We start from the raw sequence: 17,287 nt of genomic DNA on the forward strand, positions 1-17,287 counted from the left end.
CTACTAAAACCCCATTAACCATGGTGGAACGGTACTTACTGGAGATCCTGAAACATCTACTAAAACCCCATTAACCATGGTGGAACGGTACTTACTGGAGATCCTGAAACATCTACTAAAACCCCATTAACCATGGTGGAACGGTACTTACTGGAGATCCTGAAACATCTACTAAAACCCCATTAACCAAACATCTGGAGATCCTGAAACATCTACTAAAACCCCATTAACCATGGTGGAACGGTACTTACTGGAGATCCTGGAGAAACATCTACTAAAACCCCATTAACCATGGTGGAACGGTACTTACTGGAGATCCTGAAACATCTACTAAAACCCCATTAACCATGGTGGAACGGTACTTACTGGAGATCCTGAAACATCTACTAAAACCCCATTAACCATGGTGGAAACATCTACTAAAACCCCATTAACCATGGTGGAACAGTTACTGGAGATCCTGAAACATCTACTAAAACCCCATTAACCATGGTGGAACAGTACTTACAGGAGATCCTGAAACATCTACTAAAACCCCATTAACCATGGTGGAACAGTACTTACAGGAGATCCTGAAACATCTACTAAAACCCCATTAACCATGGTGGAACGGTACTTACTGGAGATCCTGAAACATCTACTAAAACCCCATTAACCATGGTGGAACAGTACTTACTGGAGATCCTGAAACAGAAAACAGAAAAATACAGTTAGTGATGATGAAGTGTGATCCGTTTCACTCCAGTAACTTTCATGTTCTACCTCAGAGTTGGAATATAACTCAGTGGGAGGTTGATTATTAAAATACACCCAACATGTTGATATGTCCTGTGTCACAACAAAAGGTACTGTACATACAGTACCAGTCAAAAGTTTGGACACACCTATGCTCTCAAGGGTTTTTCTATATTTTAACTTTTTTCTACATATTTTTACTATTTTCTGCAGAATAATAGTAAACACATCAAAATTAAGAAATAACACATATGGAATCATGTAGTAAGTAAAAAAGTGTTAAACAAATCAAAATATAAGTTATATTTTAGATTCTTCAAAGTAGCCACCCTCTGCCTTGATGACAGCTTTGCACACTCTTGGCATTCTTTCAACCAGCTTCATGAAGAATGCTTTTCCAACAGTCTTGAAGGAGTTCCCACATACGCTGAGTACTTGTTGGTTGCTTTTTCTTCACTCCGCGGTCCAACTCATCCCAAACCATCACAATTGAGTTGAGGTTTGGTGATTTCGGAGGCCAGGTCATCTGATGCAGCACTCCATCACTCTCCTTATTGGTCAAATTACCCTTACACAGCCTGGAGGTGTGTTTTGGGTCATTGTCCTGTTAAAAAACAAATAGTCACACTAACCAGATGGGATGGCATATTGTGGCAGCATGCTGTGGTAGCCATGTTGGTTAAGTGTCCCTTGAATTCTAAATAAATCACAGACAGTGTCACCAGCAATGCACACCCACACCATCACACCTCCTCCTCCATGCTTCACGGTGGGAACCACACATGTGGATATCCTCTGAACCAAAAATCTCAAATTTGGACTCATCAGTCCTTTGATCATGTTTCTTGGTCCAAACTAATATCTTATTATTATTAGTGTCCTTTAGTAGTGGTTTCTTTGCAGCAAAAAAAAGGCCTGATTCAAGCAGTCTCCTCTGAACAGTTGATGTTGAGATGTGTCTGTTACTTGAACTCTGTGAAGCATTTATTTGGGCTGCAGTTTCTGAGGCTGGTAACTCTAATGAACTTATCCTCTGCAGCAGAGGTAACTCTGGGTCTTCCTTTCCTGCGGCGGTCCTCATGAGAGCCAGTTTCATCATTGCGCTTGATGATTTTTGCGACTGCACTTGAAGAAACTTTCAAAGTTCTTGAAATGTTCCGCATTGACAGACCTTTGTGTCTTAAAGTAATGATAGACTGTTGTTTCTCTTTGTTTATTTGAGCTGTTCTTGCCATAATATGGACTTGGTCATTTACCAAATAGGGCTATCTGCTGTATAACCCTCCTACCTTGTCACAACACATCTGACTGGGTCAAACGCATTAAGAAGGAAAGAAATTCCACAAATTAACTTAACAGGCACACCTGTTAATTGAAATGCATTCCAGTTAACTACCTCATGAAGCTGGTTGAGAGAATGCAAAGAGTGTGCAAAGTGGCAAAGGGTGGCTACTTTGAAGTATCTCAAATATAAAATATATTTGGATTTGTTTAACACTTATTTGGTTACTGCATGATTCCATAAGTGTTATTTCATAGTTTTGATGTCATCGGTATTATTCTACAATGTAGGAAAATAATAAAAATAAAGAAAAACCCTTGAATGAGTAGGTGTGTCCAAACCTTTGACTGGTACTGTATACTCTTTATCAGTCGTTGCCATAACAAAACCCCAGTTCCCATGATGCTCTGTTTGTTCGGTTGTCATTGCAATCAAGAGACATGATGAGTTTGATTACAGAAGGCACTTTTCTGCCTTTGTTCTCTCCCTGTGTGTGTGTCTGTACTGCATTACGCGAAACAGACAAACATGTACACACACACACACACACCACAATGAGCATCTCCAGGCCTATGTAATAGCATTGTTTCCCTACTGATTAATCACAGAGACTGGTTGGGCAATGACAATCCCTCTCTCTGTTTTCACCCGTGTGGTCTGAATGCCAGCCTGCCAGGAGTCATACCCACTAGAAAAAGGCTGCTGTCCCAGCTATCTGAGGACCAGAGATGGGGGTCAACTAGGGCTGCCAGGAATTGGGACCTCACAAAGTAGTATTATCCTATCTTGGTGCTGATACGATATGTATTGCGATTCTCGTGATTCGCACGATTCTATATGTATTGCGATTCAATACTGTGATTTTGAACAAAAACAAAAAGTATGTCCCCCAACTTCTAAAACGCTCCTGTGTATATCCAATGGTTATTGAATAATATACATTATTAATGCCTCATAAGCTTCGTTCAACTGTCAACCCCATCAGAACCCAACATTTTAGATTCTGTAAAAAAACACTGCATAGCCTCAAAATGTGGTTAACTATAATTTTAATATCATGGTTGGTCAGTCCTTGCATCCAAAGCTACAGTGCCTTCGGAAAGTATTCAGACCCCTTGACGTTTTCCACATTGTGTTACATTACAGCCTTATTCTAAAATCTACACATAGTACCGCATAATGACGTTTTTAGAAATGTTTGCTAATATATTTAAAAAACATTTTTTAAACTGAAATGTTACATTTACATAAGTATTCAGACCCTTTACTCAGGACTTTGTTGAAGCACCTTTGGCAGCGATTACATCCTCGAGTCTTCTTGGGTATGACGCTACAACCTTGGCACTCCTGTATTTGAGGAGTTTCTCCCGTTCTTCTCTGCAGATCCTCAAGCTCTGTCAGGTTGGATGGGGAGAGTCGCTGCACAGCTATTTTCAGGTCTCTTTAGAGATGTTAGATCAGGTTTAAGTCTGGGCTCTGGCTGGGCCACTCAAGGACATTCAGAGACTAGTCCCGAAGCCACTCCTGCGTTGTCCTGTTGGAAGGTGAACCTTTGCCCCAGTCTGAGGACCTGGGTGCTCTGGAGCAGGTTTTCATCAAGGATCAGTACTTTTCTCCCTTCATCTTTGCCTTAATCCTAACAAGTCTCCCAGTTCCTGCCACTGACAAACATCCACAGAGCATGATAATACCACCACCATACTTCACCATAGGGATGGAGCCAGGTTTCCTTCAGATGTGACACAAGAGTTCAATCTTTGGTTTCATCAGACCAGAGAATCTTGTTTCTCATGTTCTGAGAGTCTTTAGGTGCCTTTTGGCAAACTCCAAGCGGGCTGTCATGTGCCTTTTACCGAGGAGTGGCTTTCGTCTGGCCAATCTAACATAGAGGCCTGATTGGTGGAGAGTGCTGCAGAGATGGTTCTCCCATCTCCACAGAGGAACTCTAGAGCTCTTTCAGAGTGACCATCGGGTTCTTGGCCACCTCCCTGACCAATGCCATTCTCCCCCGATTGCTCAGTTTGGTTGGGAGGCCAGATCTAGGAAGAGTCTTGGTGGTTCCAAACTTCTTCCATTTTAACAATGATGTAGGCCACTGTGTTCTTGATGGACTTTCAGAAATTTGTTGGTACCCTTCCCCAGATCTGTGCCTCGACACAATCCTGTCTCGGAGCTCTACGGACAATTAACTTCAACATCATGTCTTGGTTTTTGCTCTGACATGCACTTTCAACTGTGGGATCTTATATAGACAGGTGTGTGCCTTTCCAAATCATGTCCAATCAATCGAATTGACCACAGGTGAACTCCAATCAAGTTGTAGAAACATCTCAAGGATGCACCTGAGCTCAATTTTAAAACTCATTGGAAAGGGTCTAAATACTAATGTAAATAAGGTATTTCTGCTTTTTATTTTAAATAAATGTTCTAAAATTTAGAAAAACCTGTTTTCGCTTTGTCATTATGGGGTATTTTGTGTTGATAAAGTAAACTAAATAGTGAAAAAGTCAAAGGGTCTGAATACTTTCCATAGGCACTGTATGTCTACGAATGTAAGAGTGGCTGAATTTCTCCATTCACAACCAGTGTTGTGAAACCCACAATGACTCAATAATCCATGCTTTCTGGGATGGCTACAAAGTACAAAAGTTATGGAGCGGAGCTAGAAAGTTGACCTTCAAAAGCACTATAATGTAAACCCGCTCCCAATCCGTCGGTCTGTATATATCAAGACATGAATCACGGGGTGCAATGTGATACCCAATGCGCCAGAAGACTCATCACTCATCCTGAAAAAAAACAATCTCAAAAGCGTGGAAATCAAATCAATCCGCCACCACCAACACAACGGAACCGAGAAAAACAAACTGGCACATGTTTTTTTTTACTCCATTGTTTGTAAACAATGTATTTGTAAACAAACACTGTAGAGCCTCAAAAAATATGGTTAAAACCAAACATTTGTATATGATGGATGGTCAGTCCTTGCACTCATAGCTCCAGCCCAAACCCTCAGTATTTTGTTTGAAATGCAGATTACCCTTTTAATTAAAATAGGAATAAATCAGTTCAGTTTAATGGAAATCTATTGTGTATTGAATCAGATTAAGCTTTGTAGTGGTAACACTTGTTTTTTTCACGGCGAAAGCTTTCTTTCTTTGTCTTTCTCAGTTCGCTCAAGCTAACATATAAGGGTTGAAAATGGCTTGAACACCGATAATATGCACCTAAATTGGAACGCAGTGGCTGTACAGCAACATGCTATAAAAGACGTCAGAGCTCAGAGAAAGAGTTGCCCCTGCAACTTTTGAATGTTTTGTTGTAGACTGAGTGAGGGAAATGCTTTAAAGGACTCTGTGTATTTTGGAAGATGAGACTTTGAGGAATATATTAAATACCACTTTGATGTCATTACAAGCAAGTTAAATATGCACTTCACATTTCAATATCATAAATCTCATGTCATATACAGTTCAATATTTATGATCACTATGTTTGATGTACAGTTACAAGATGACACGGAGTCAAACCATGTGTTATTATGAACATATTTATCTATAGTGAAGGAGATTCTCTGTGGAACACACACCTGAATACATGCATGACTCTTTTCTATGCGGACCAAAATTACGTTCCGTTTCTCTGAATTGCCCTGTGAAAGCCTAACACTGTAAGATCGTACGTTATAACGTATCTAGACATGTTGGCAGTAGAACAAGCTTTCAAATGATGCCCACCTGAACCAGATTGATTTTATAATGGGCCGTTTTTTTATTGCGTAAACAACAACAGTAATTGTGTGATGGCGGGGATGCAGGGCTGAGTTCCAAACAAAACAACTACAAGCGTGTTTGCTCCAGTTCCTCAACAGCACAGCTAGGAGAACTTAAAAAAACGCCTTGTAGTTGGAGACTCTTCTTTGAGTCATAAAAGTGCATTGAAATGACTTAGGAACTGTGCACACTCTGGAGAGGTGTGGCCACTTGGAGAGACCAGTTAGTCTTCTCACTCACACCCTTGTCATTTGTTTGTCTTAAGGTGTACCTAACCCATATTCTCCAGGAATATTCTTACCATGTTACTGATTGTATCCGCAGTGTTTACAGATTCCATTATCAACAAATGCGGCAAAAAGTACAGTAAATGTAAAATGGACAAGAAATCTACAGTGTGATGTTTGAATTTGGTCATGTGTCAAGGTTAACTGCCAGGTCTAATAACTTTTCCATAATCTCCAAACTGTTTCCTTTCAATTGCTATCATGTTTATGCATAAACATGTCATATTTCATTTGTAATAAACATATCCATGCATCCCTATCCGTTTAGGCCAGGGTTAACCTTATGATTTGTACTGAATAGGACATTAGTACTTTAGTTACAGCTGAGTAGTTTCGCATGAGTACGACATGGTCCTGCTTGATCTTGTCCATTAGAAACATTTAGAGGCATAGTACTGTATGTTCAGGTCAGTATAAGAAAGTATCTCTCTCTATCTCTCTCGCTCTGTCTCTCTGTCTCTCAATTCAATACAATTCAAATGGCTGTAGTGGTATGGGAAATGTGTTTACATTGAAAAGGAAGTGAAATAGATAATAAACTAAAGTGGTATAAACAATAAATAATGAACAGTAAACATTACACTCACAAAAGTTCCAAAGGGATAAAGACATTTCACATGTGATATTATGGCTATATACAGTGCTGTAACGATATGTAAATAGTTAAAGTAAATCAATAAACATAAATATGGGTTGTATTTACATTTATGTTTGTTCTTCGCCAACACAGCAGCAAGATTTCAACCTCATTTTCAACCTCAACCTCAGTTTCAACCTCATTTTGTGGGCAGTGTGCACATAGCCTGTCTTCTCTTGAGAGCCAGGTCTGTCTATGGCGGCCCAACTCTATAGCAAGGCTATGCTCACTGAGTCTGTACATAGTCAACACTTTCCTTCATTTTGGGTCATTCACAGTGGTCAGGTATTCTGCCACTGTGTACTCTCAGTTTAGGGCCAAATAGCATCTTTTTGTTTTCTCATGATTTGGTAGGGTCTAATTGTGTTGCTGTGCTGGGGCTCTGTGAGGTATGTTTGTGCTTGTGAACAGAGCCCCAGGACCAGCTTGCTTAGGGGACTTATCTCTAGGCCAATCTATCTGTAGGTGATGGCTTTGTTATGGAAGGTTTGGGAATCGGTTCCTTTTAGTTGGTTGTAGAATTGAACGTCTTCTTGATTTCTATAATTAGTGGGAATCGGCCTAATTCTGCTCTGCATTATTTGGGGTTTATGTTGTACACTGAGGATTTTCTCAATTTGGTGTTTGTCCCATTTTGTGAATTCTTGGTTGGTGAGCGGACCCCAGACCATACGACCATATAGGGCAATGGGTTATATAACTAATTCAAGTATTTCTTGCCAGATCCTAATTGGGATGTCAAATTTTATGTTCCTTTTGATGGCGTAGAAGGCCCTTCTTGGCTTGTATCTCAGGTCATTCACAGCTTTGTGGAAGTTACCTGGGGTTCTGATGTTTAGGCCGCGGTACGTATAGTTTGTTGTGTGCTCTTGGGCAATAGTGTCTAGATGGAATTTGTATTTGTGGTCCTGGCAACTGGACCTTTTTTTGTAACACAATTATTTTTGCCTTCAAAAGATTTACTGTCAGGGCCCAGGTCTGACATAATCTGTGCAGAAGATCTAGGTGCTGCGATAGGCCCTCCTTGGTTGGGAATAGATGCATCAGATTAAAAGCAGACAGTAGACATTTGACTTCAGATTCTAGTAGGGTGAGTCCGGGTGCTGCAGACTGTTCTAGTGCACTCGCCAATTCGTTGTTATAGATGTTGAAGAGGGTGGCGCTCAAGCTGCATCCCTGTCGCACCCCACGGCCCTGTGGAAAGAAATGTGTGTGTTTTTTGCCAATGTTAACTGCACACTTGTTGTTTGTGTACATGGTTTTATAATGTTGTATGCTTTTCCCACAACACCGCTTTCCATCAGTTTGTATAGCAGACCCTCAACTTGAGTCAAAAGCTTTTTTGAAATCAACAAAGCATGAGAAGACTTTGCCTTTGTTTTGGTTTTTTCTTTGTCAATTAGAGTGAGTAGGGTGAATACGTGGTCTGTTGTACGGTAATTTGGTAAAAAAAAGCTCATTTGGCATTTGCTCAGTACATTGTTTTCACTGAGCAAATGAACGAGTCTGCTGTTAGCGATTCTTTGTGTTGTTGTTTGTTTAGTGTGTTACAATTTTCCCAGAAGACGTGCTGTTCCTTCTTTTTCTGTTGTGTATTTCTCTATTATTTTAGTGATTCACCACAGTGAAGGCGTAGCCTCTGGTTTTCTGGGCCTCTTTGTTTTTGGTTGGATAGATTTCTCAATTTCTTAGGTGTTTGCATTCTCCATCAAACCAATTGTCATTGTTTTCCATTTTCTTAGGTTGTCTGCTTGACATTTTAAGATTTGATAGGGAAGCTGAAAGGTCAAATATAATGTTTAGGCTTTCTACTGTCAAGTTTACACCTTCACTATTACAGTGAAATGTTTTGTCAAGGAAGTTGTCTAAAAAGGATTGAATTTGTTGTCGCCTAATAGTTTTTGGTAGGTTTCTACACTACTTTCCTTCCAGCTATAGCTATTCTTAATATTGTTCAGTTCCCTTGGCTTTGATGCATCATGATTGAGTATTACTTTGATCAGGTAGACTGTGATTTTGTTGTGATTTGAAAGGGGTGTCAGTGGGCTGACTGTGAACGCTCTGAAAGACTCTGGGTTGAGGTCAATGATCTACAGTACTACTGCCATGGGATGAGCTGTAGGTGTACCTACCATAGAAGTCTTCTCGAAGACTACCATTGACTATGTACAGATCCAGTGTGCGACAGAGCTACAGGAGTTGTGACAAGTTTTTGTTGGTTGTTTTTGTCATAGCTGTGTCTAGGGGGGGCATATTTGGGAGGGAATACTGTCACCTCCAGGTAGGTGTTTGTCCCCCTGTGTGCTGAGAGTGACAGGTTCCTGTCCAGTTCTGGCATTTAGGTCCCCACAGACTAGTAGTGATGCCCATAAGACATTTGTTGTCGCTAAATGGAATGTGCCACTGAGGAACTATGCTGGTCCAGGAAGACTCTTTATGAGTCAGGAGTGGAGTGGAGTCGTCTCAGCAGACAGAAGCCAGAAGGCTGCTTTTTATGGAGATGTATGTCGCTGGGCTGGGGGCTTGGAGCCAATGGAGTAGCCCTACTCAATCCCCTGCACAGAAAAACAGAGGCAACTATTCTCTCCATCCCCCTAGGTAAGTTGCATGTGTGTTCTGCACTGTCAAGGGCTGAGCTGACATGTAGAAGCCACATTTTTCAGATATAGGCAGACCCCTTGGGCCAGCCATGACGTGAGAATGTAGTGATGAGATGAGATTGTGATTTAGCCTTGTTATTTATCTCCAACGCCACCCATCACTATACATTATGGATGAGATCTGTCTCTGGTCTGCACAAGGGGAGTTCAGGCTACTGTCCAGATTACAGATGTCTGTATGTATCTGATGTAGTGTAGTTTAGTTTCTTCTCAAGGTCACACTCTTTAATCTTTATAATAGGGTTACACTCCTAGGGGGAAAGTTCAGACATCCGCACTACAACCTTGCTAAATCATCAAGGACATTTGTAACACTATAGCAAGGTGTTCTTGATTATTTGGGGATTTTTTTCTTCTCACATTTTCAAATAAGGTGTTTCAATTATCATATCATGAATGACCTGTGAACTCTGGCTAAGGATGCTGTGATAGGGCTTTCATAGGGCCATCGTGTTTCATATCCACAGAGGGAAAAAAAAACAGGTCAGAATTGCCAAAATTCCTGATATTACAAATGTCAAAGAACATTCCAAGCAAATTGAACTGCACACTAAGAATGCGATAAGAAAGAACCCAATTATAGCAGTGGACATCCCCCTTTTTAATGGTGTAGTTCCACAAGAGCCTTTGCAGTCCTCTGTCCGTAGGCATCACTGAAACGATTTGCAGAACACAGAAGTCTGTGTATAATTATTCCTGAGAATGGATGGATTCCTTCAGATGAAGGAGAGAAAAGTGAGGCCACCAGGCAGGCCACACTGGCAGGGTGAAAAGTCATTCAGAAGCCTGCAGCAGCTGCACACTGTCAAATCTCCCCTGGCTGTCTGCAACCAGGGACTGTAGGGAGGTACTGTACAGTTCACTCAGATCTGTTGGTCACTTTGATACACTCTACCCTCTGGCTCACATAAACATACACATTAACACACTGCTCAGGACGATAAGCACTGAACACACCGAGGGAACAAAGGAACTAAGAGAGACTGCTTACCAGAGTCGCCTCGTCTTCCCATCCTTCCCCGTTTTCCTGGAGGCCCTAGAAGGATGACAGAGAGAGAGAGATACATGGATATTATTCATCGCCTGTCTTTTGTTGTCACCAAAGTAGGGCTTACAGCTGAATGAAAAACAACAACCTATATGTCATAGTGTGCAACTTGCCCAGCTACCAATGAGGAATGATCTGTTTACTCCTCAGATATCTGAACTAGTCTGGACCGTGTTTGTACAAGTCCGATAAGATTCTTCCATTACAGAGTATCAATTGTGTGTAGAGACAGGAGGAGATAGTACACATGACCTGCCAAAACCGATGTTATGACAACGGGTTAACAGATCACTAACTGACTGATGGGTGATATAATATAGGAAGCTGATAGACAGCGTGAGAAAAATTGCCTTTCTGTTTCCCATTCCTGAAGACAGTCTCAGTGATCAGTGTGGAAGTTTCCCTTGGTGTGTCCACCCTGAAGATAAGAGGCCTGGCTGGGAAAAAGGCTATTCCCGACAGCAGCGATTGGAACACACAGACACCGTCCCCTCAGCTTTCCCCTGGCTGCAACTGCCCCAGCCAACAGTGACATCACACACAAGCCAAACAAATAATTATGTCTGTCAGCGCTGAGCAACCTGCTCTAATTAGAGTCCAGGCACAGTGCAGCCTCTCATAAAGATAATGTTTAGAGTTCTATCTAAAAACACACTGGTGAGTGGTGACCTGACCAGACATGATGAAGGGAAGGCTCTTCCATCAGCGTTTCAGTTTAGACACGTCGAAGTCAGTTGTCCATGTGGATGATGAGGATTTGAGATACCATCAAAGCTTTGGAATTGCCTGGTTTAAAAAAAGAATCTACTTATTGCATGCATTTTATCAACCTATTCAAATGTGATATGGCTTAGACGGGGAAATTGTGAATCACAATATGAGTGTGATGAGAATAGAGTTTCAACGTGCTGTACAACTCTCCCTCTGTTTTTCATTTGCTGGTGGCTGTGTGGACTTATCCCTCCAGTCTGAAGACAGGCCATTCGCAGCTGGATGCCTCATATCGATAACCCCCACAAGGATCAGGGGCTACAGCTGCATTGTTGATTAAGGGCTTGTAAAGTAAGCATTTCACAGTCAGGTCTAAACCGGTTGTATTCGGTGCATGTGACCAAGCAAATGTGATTGGATTTGATTTGATTACACACCTTCCACTGAGATCCAACAAGACCCAACTGGCCCACATTCTCCACAGCACAGATAACATATTCAACATGCCTTCACCCTGACGCACTGGCCCAAGTCATAGTCCAAGGTATCAGATCTCAAGAACGGTTTATGGTTTTAATAGGAAAATACTGTAACACCATATTATTTAACCACAGCACTTGTTCCAAAGGCTAATTGCTTTAGCTCACATGCAAGGGGAGGGTAGCTACGCGTTCAGATGACGTCAGCTCAGTATAACGTTTACCAATGGGACACACCACTACGCAAAACTGAACAAAAGAGATTGAATTACCATTTAAATGTTAACGTGAAAGTCCTCTGTTTTATCCAACAGATCCAACATGTGCGATTTACATGCCTATTACGCACAGGCCAAATAGTCAATGTTGCAGGAGTGAATGTCTGATGAATAAACCCCTTAAGCCACCTTCAGACTGTCTGCTGAAAAATCACAACACTAAATGACATGTACATCCTATTAAAGAAGGAATATGTGACTTGTACACTAAACTTTGTGTGTTTGATGTTTCCCCTCTTCAGAACTAATCAAAATAAAACATACAGCAAGATATTGAAATAATAATTTTAAGGCCAACTGGCTCTGTCTCAATGAAATGAGCTCACAGAAGAACAAATGTGATTTAACTCAATCCATTGTCCTTTTAGCAGACGTTTTTATCCAAAGCGGCTTGCAGTCATGGTCCAGGGAATTGAACACCCTCTATCCTGGCGTTGCAAGCACCATGCTTTGCCAACTGAGCTACAGAGGTCCACAACTGAGCTACAGAGGTCCACAACTCAGCAACAGAGGTCCATAACTCAGTTACAGAGGTCCACAACTCAGCTACAGAGGTCCACAACTCAGCTACAGAGGACATACCTGTACTTTTCTCTAAATGTACAGTACGAAAACAAGACTGGTATGGCTATAATCAGAGTTACTATAGTGAACTAAAAGTTATTTTGGGTAGCTGACTCTGTGTTGATCTTTACTATGGGTGGAAGAGATCCAGTAGAGAGAGAGAGAGAGGAAACAACCATCTGGCCCAATACATATTCATCACCTGGCACCCAGACACAATGTTAATTGGGATCTTCAATATGTATTTACTACCTGGCACCCAGACACTATGTTAATTGGGATCTTCAATATGTATTTACGACCTGGCACCCAGACACTATGTTAATTGGGATCTTCAATATGTATTTACTACCTGGCACCCAGACACTATGTTAATTGGGATCTTCAATATGTATTTACTACCTGGCACCCAGACACTATGTTAATTGGGATCTTCAATATGTATTTACGACCTGGCACCCAGACACTATGTTAATTGGGATCTTCAATATGTATTTACGACCTGGCACCCAGACACTATGTTAACAGTGATCTTCAAGGTACCATATAGGTGTTCCAAAAACCCACACCTCCACCAGTGTTGGATTAAGAGCCTTAGAGGTGCTGGAATATGCACATGAATAGAGGGAATTCATAATGAATTCCATGGACAGTAATTTAGCAGGTGGTACGTGTTAGCTTGTTTAATTTGTAACACCACAAAAGAACCTATAGTGTGCTGAGGGTGTGAAAAGGAGGAGGAAAGAGCAATAACTGGGGTCGACGCCCCTCCACCCACCCACTTGGGATCCAATTCAGACCAGACGTAGATTAGTGGTGCTTATCCACATCTTAAGATACCACAGTGTCGCGGCAGGATGGAGCCAAAGGAAACTTAAAGCAGAAATGACCAACACAGGAAGGAGCTTTTTTTTTCTGGGTGAAGATTGTGTGTGTTTAATGGAACTGTCTAAATCCAGTAGCCCTCTTAGATTAAAAATACACGCTTATTAACTTTGGCAGATCAATCAACCTGGCAGAACATTCAAACTAAATATTATCTTTTGAAGCTTAATTTTAGATCGCTAAATAGCCCTGAAGTTAAAATATTAGGAACTTGTCTGATACAAAACATTTAAACTACTTTGAGACTTACTTATTTAGGGAGCATGTCTGATACACAAACTGAGTAATAGTGCAATATTATCTAGGGAGAATAGAGTTATTGTGAGTTATATATACTAGACTTATTGTGAATTATATATACTAGAGTTATTGTGAGTTATATATACTAGAGTTATTGTGAGTTATATATACTAGAGTTATTGTGAGTTATATATACTAGAGTTATTGTGAGTTATATATACTAGAGTTATTGTGAGTTATATATACTAGAGTTATTGTGAGTTATATATACTAGAGTTATTGTGAGGTATATATACTAGAGTTATTGTGAGTTATATATTAAGGAATATTTTTTATCTTTGATATTCTCTTGGGTCTGTAGAGACAACGAGGGAGCACACGTTTCCAGCTGTGTTTCCCTGGTACTAGTAGTGTCAGTAGGAACTGCACATAAATAAATAAAAACACAACGATAATCCAAGTTTGAAGATGACATACTGGAAATTGTTGTTAGAAGGTTTGAAGATGACAGGAAACTGTTGTAAGAAGGTTTGAAGATGACAGACAGGAAAGGTTTGATTTAAATGTACTGATTATTTCTGTCTGTAATAATGCCCTTTTGTGGGGAAATACATTTTGATTGACTGGGCCTGGCTCCGCAGTGAGTGGGCCTGGCTCCCCAGTGAGTGGGCCTGGCTCCCCAGTGAGTGGGCCTGGCTCTCCAGTGAGTGGGCCTGGCTCCCAACTTGGCAGGAACTAATGGGGATCCATAAGAAACCCTAGGAAGAGTAGCTCCTGCCTTGGCAGGAATTCATGGGATCCTTAATAAATACTAATACAAACAGTGTACATGTAAACAAACACTATATAGCCTCAAAACATGGTTAAAACTATACTTTGATTTCATGGATGGTCAGTCTTTGCATTTATAACTCTCTGATACATATATGAGAGTGGTTACATTTCACCAACCACATCTCTCAGTTGTTATCAAAAACAGTGGAAGGGTGGCTGATTTGTTGTTTAAACTACAGATTTCCTCTTTAAAAAGTGAAATTGAGACAAAACCTTTCATTTTATGCTTGTTACAATCTTCCTTTTGGGGTGAATGGTGGATAGAAACGATCTACTTCTTCTGTGTCACCTTTCCTTCATCCCTAATACAGAAGAAGAGTGTTGGTATTGGTAATGAGCAACAACTGAACAGTTTCTTATGGTGCAGATCTGGTTTCAATGAGAAATCCATGTTGTGGTTAGCACCTTTAGGTGATGTCACCAGCCATACATAATGACCACGCTCTCTGCCAGCACTAAAGCTCAGAAACGGCTCATACGAAGACAGCAGTGTTATAAGTTCGGTCAATATTCACCTAAGTGTTCTACGCACATCCTCTGCATTAAAGCTACCACACTTTTCTTCTACAATGTGACGGAATTTGAAGTCAAGACTACAGGCAGCTCTACCAGTAGCAGGACTAATAGCACACGGCACTTCAAAGCAGAACTCTCCAGATAGCACATTATGGTGGAATGAACAGATCCCAGAACGAATGTGATTAATCGAGTGACATATGACTGATGAGGATGAGCCCGTAATTAGACATGGGCTATATGGACAAAAAGTCTGTCATCGCAATGACAACAATAATAACAATAAAAAGAACGATAACTTCATAACATTAAAGTGCACCACAGTTTACAACATTAATGCGCACCACAGTTTACTACATTAATGTGAACTACAGTTTATAACATTAATGTGAACTACAGTTTATAACATTAATGTGAACTACAGCTTATAACATTAATGTGAACTACAGTTTACAACATTAATGTGAACTACAGTTTATAACATTAATGTGCACCATAGTGTTTGTATTATCCTTTAAACTACTACTACTAGTTTGATTGCTGTAGCCATCAATTGTCCCATTAACAATCACCCAACTTATTTCATCTCAAACATTTCTCTAGTCCCTTGAACACCAGCCTCTACCTTGAACAACAGCCTCTACCTTGAACAACAGCCAATCCCTTGAACAACAGCCTATCCCTTGAACAACAGCCTATCCCATTAACAACAGTCTCTCCCTTGAACAACAGCCTATCGCATGAACAACAGACTATCGCATGAACAACAGTCTCTCCCTTGAACAACAGTCTCTCCCTTGAACAACAGCCTATCCCATGAACAACAGCCTCTCCCATGAACACCAGACTATCCCTTGAACAACAGCCTCTCCCATGAACAACAGTCTCTCCCTTGAACAACAGCCTATCCCTTGAACAACAGCCAATCCCTTGAACACCAGACTATCCCTTGAACAACAGCCTCTCCCATGAACAACAGTCTCTCCCTTGAACAACAGCCTCTCCCTTGAACACCAGCCTATCCCTTGAACAACAGCCTATCCCTTGAACAACAGCCTATCCCATGAACAACAGCCTATCCCTTGAACAACAGCCAATCCCTTGAACAACAGACTATCCCTTGAACAACAGCCTCTCCCATGAACAACAGTCTCTCCCTTGAACAACAGCCTCTCCCTTGAACACCAGCCTATCCCTTGAACAACAGCCTATCCCTTGAACACCAGACTATCCCTTGAACAACAGCCTCTCCCATGAACAACAGTCTCTCCCTTGAACAACAGCCTCTCCCTTGAACACCAGCCTATCCCTTGAACAACAGCCTATCCCTTGAACAACAGCCTATCCCTTGAACAACAGCCTATCCCATGAACAACAGCCAATCCCTTGAACAACAGCCTATCCCTTGAACAACAGCCTATCCCATGAACAACAGCCAATCCCTTGAACAACAGCCTATCCCTTGAACAACAGCCTATCCCATGAACAACAGCCAATCCCTTGAACAACAGCCTATCCCTTGAACAACAGCCTATCCCATGAACAACAGCCTATCCCATGAACAACAGCCTATCCCTTGAACAACAGTCTCTCCCTTGAACAACAGCCTATCCCATGAACAACAGCCTCTACCTTGAACAACAGCCTATCCCTTGAACAACAGCCTATCGCATGAACAACAGCCTATCCCATGAACAACAGCCAATCCCATGAACAACAGCCTATCCCATTAACAACAGTCTCTCCCTTGAACAACAGCCTATCCCATGAACAACAGCCTATCCCTAACAAAGCGCTGCTTAACACTGATGAGAGGTACAATATCAAATCATTCACAGTGAAAAGACTGGGGTTAGGGTTTATCCATGAAATATGATATACAGCACATATTTATGGATTCCAAACAATTGCATAATGTACAGTGCCTTCGGAAAGTATTCAGATCCCTTTACTCCTCCACATTTTGTTACGCTACAGCCTCATTCTAAAATGTATTAAATATTTTTTTTCCCCTCATCAATCTACACACAATACCCCATAATGACAAACCAAAATCAGTTTTTTAGAAATCTTTGCTAATATATTGAATATAAAAAAATGGAAATATTACATTTACATAAGTATTCAGACCCTTTACTCAGTACTTTGTTGAAGCACCTTTGACAGTGATAACAGCCTCGAGTCTTCTTGGTTATTACGCTACAAACTTGGCACACCTGTATTTGGGAAGTTTCTCCCATTCTTTTCTGCAGATCCTCTCAAATTCTGTCAGGTTGGATGGGGAGAGTTGCTGCACAGGTATTTTCAGGTGTCTCCAGAGATGTTCGATCGGGTTTAAGTCCAGACTCTGGCTGGGCC

The 17,287-nt window shown here is 41.1% G+C and overlaps 1 long non-coding RNA gene across 1 annotated transcript in view; it reads right to left on the reverse strand.

Moving 5' to 3' along the window:
• Positions 1–10,364: 10,364 nt before the first annotated feature.
• LOC135543856 (uncharacterized) overlaps positions 10,365–17,287 on the reverse strand; it is a 69,218-nt gene continuing 62,295 nt past the window's right edge. The window contains exon 3 of the long non-coding RNA XR_010456256.1: positions 10,365–10,410. This is a non-coding gene — a long non-coding RNA (uncharacterized LOC135543856). The remainder of the gene's footprint in view (positions 10,411–17,287) is intronic.

This window comes from Oncorhynchus masou, chromosome 8 (assembly GCF_036934945.1).
Source record: "Oncorhynchus masou masou isolate Uvic2021 chromosome 8, UVic_Omas_1.1, whole genome shotgun sequence".
Taxonomy (NCBI): domain Eukaryota; kingdom Metazoa; phylum Chordata; class Actinopteri; order Salmoniformes; family Salmonidae; genus Oncorhynchus; species Oncorhynchus masou.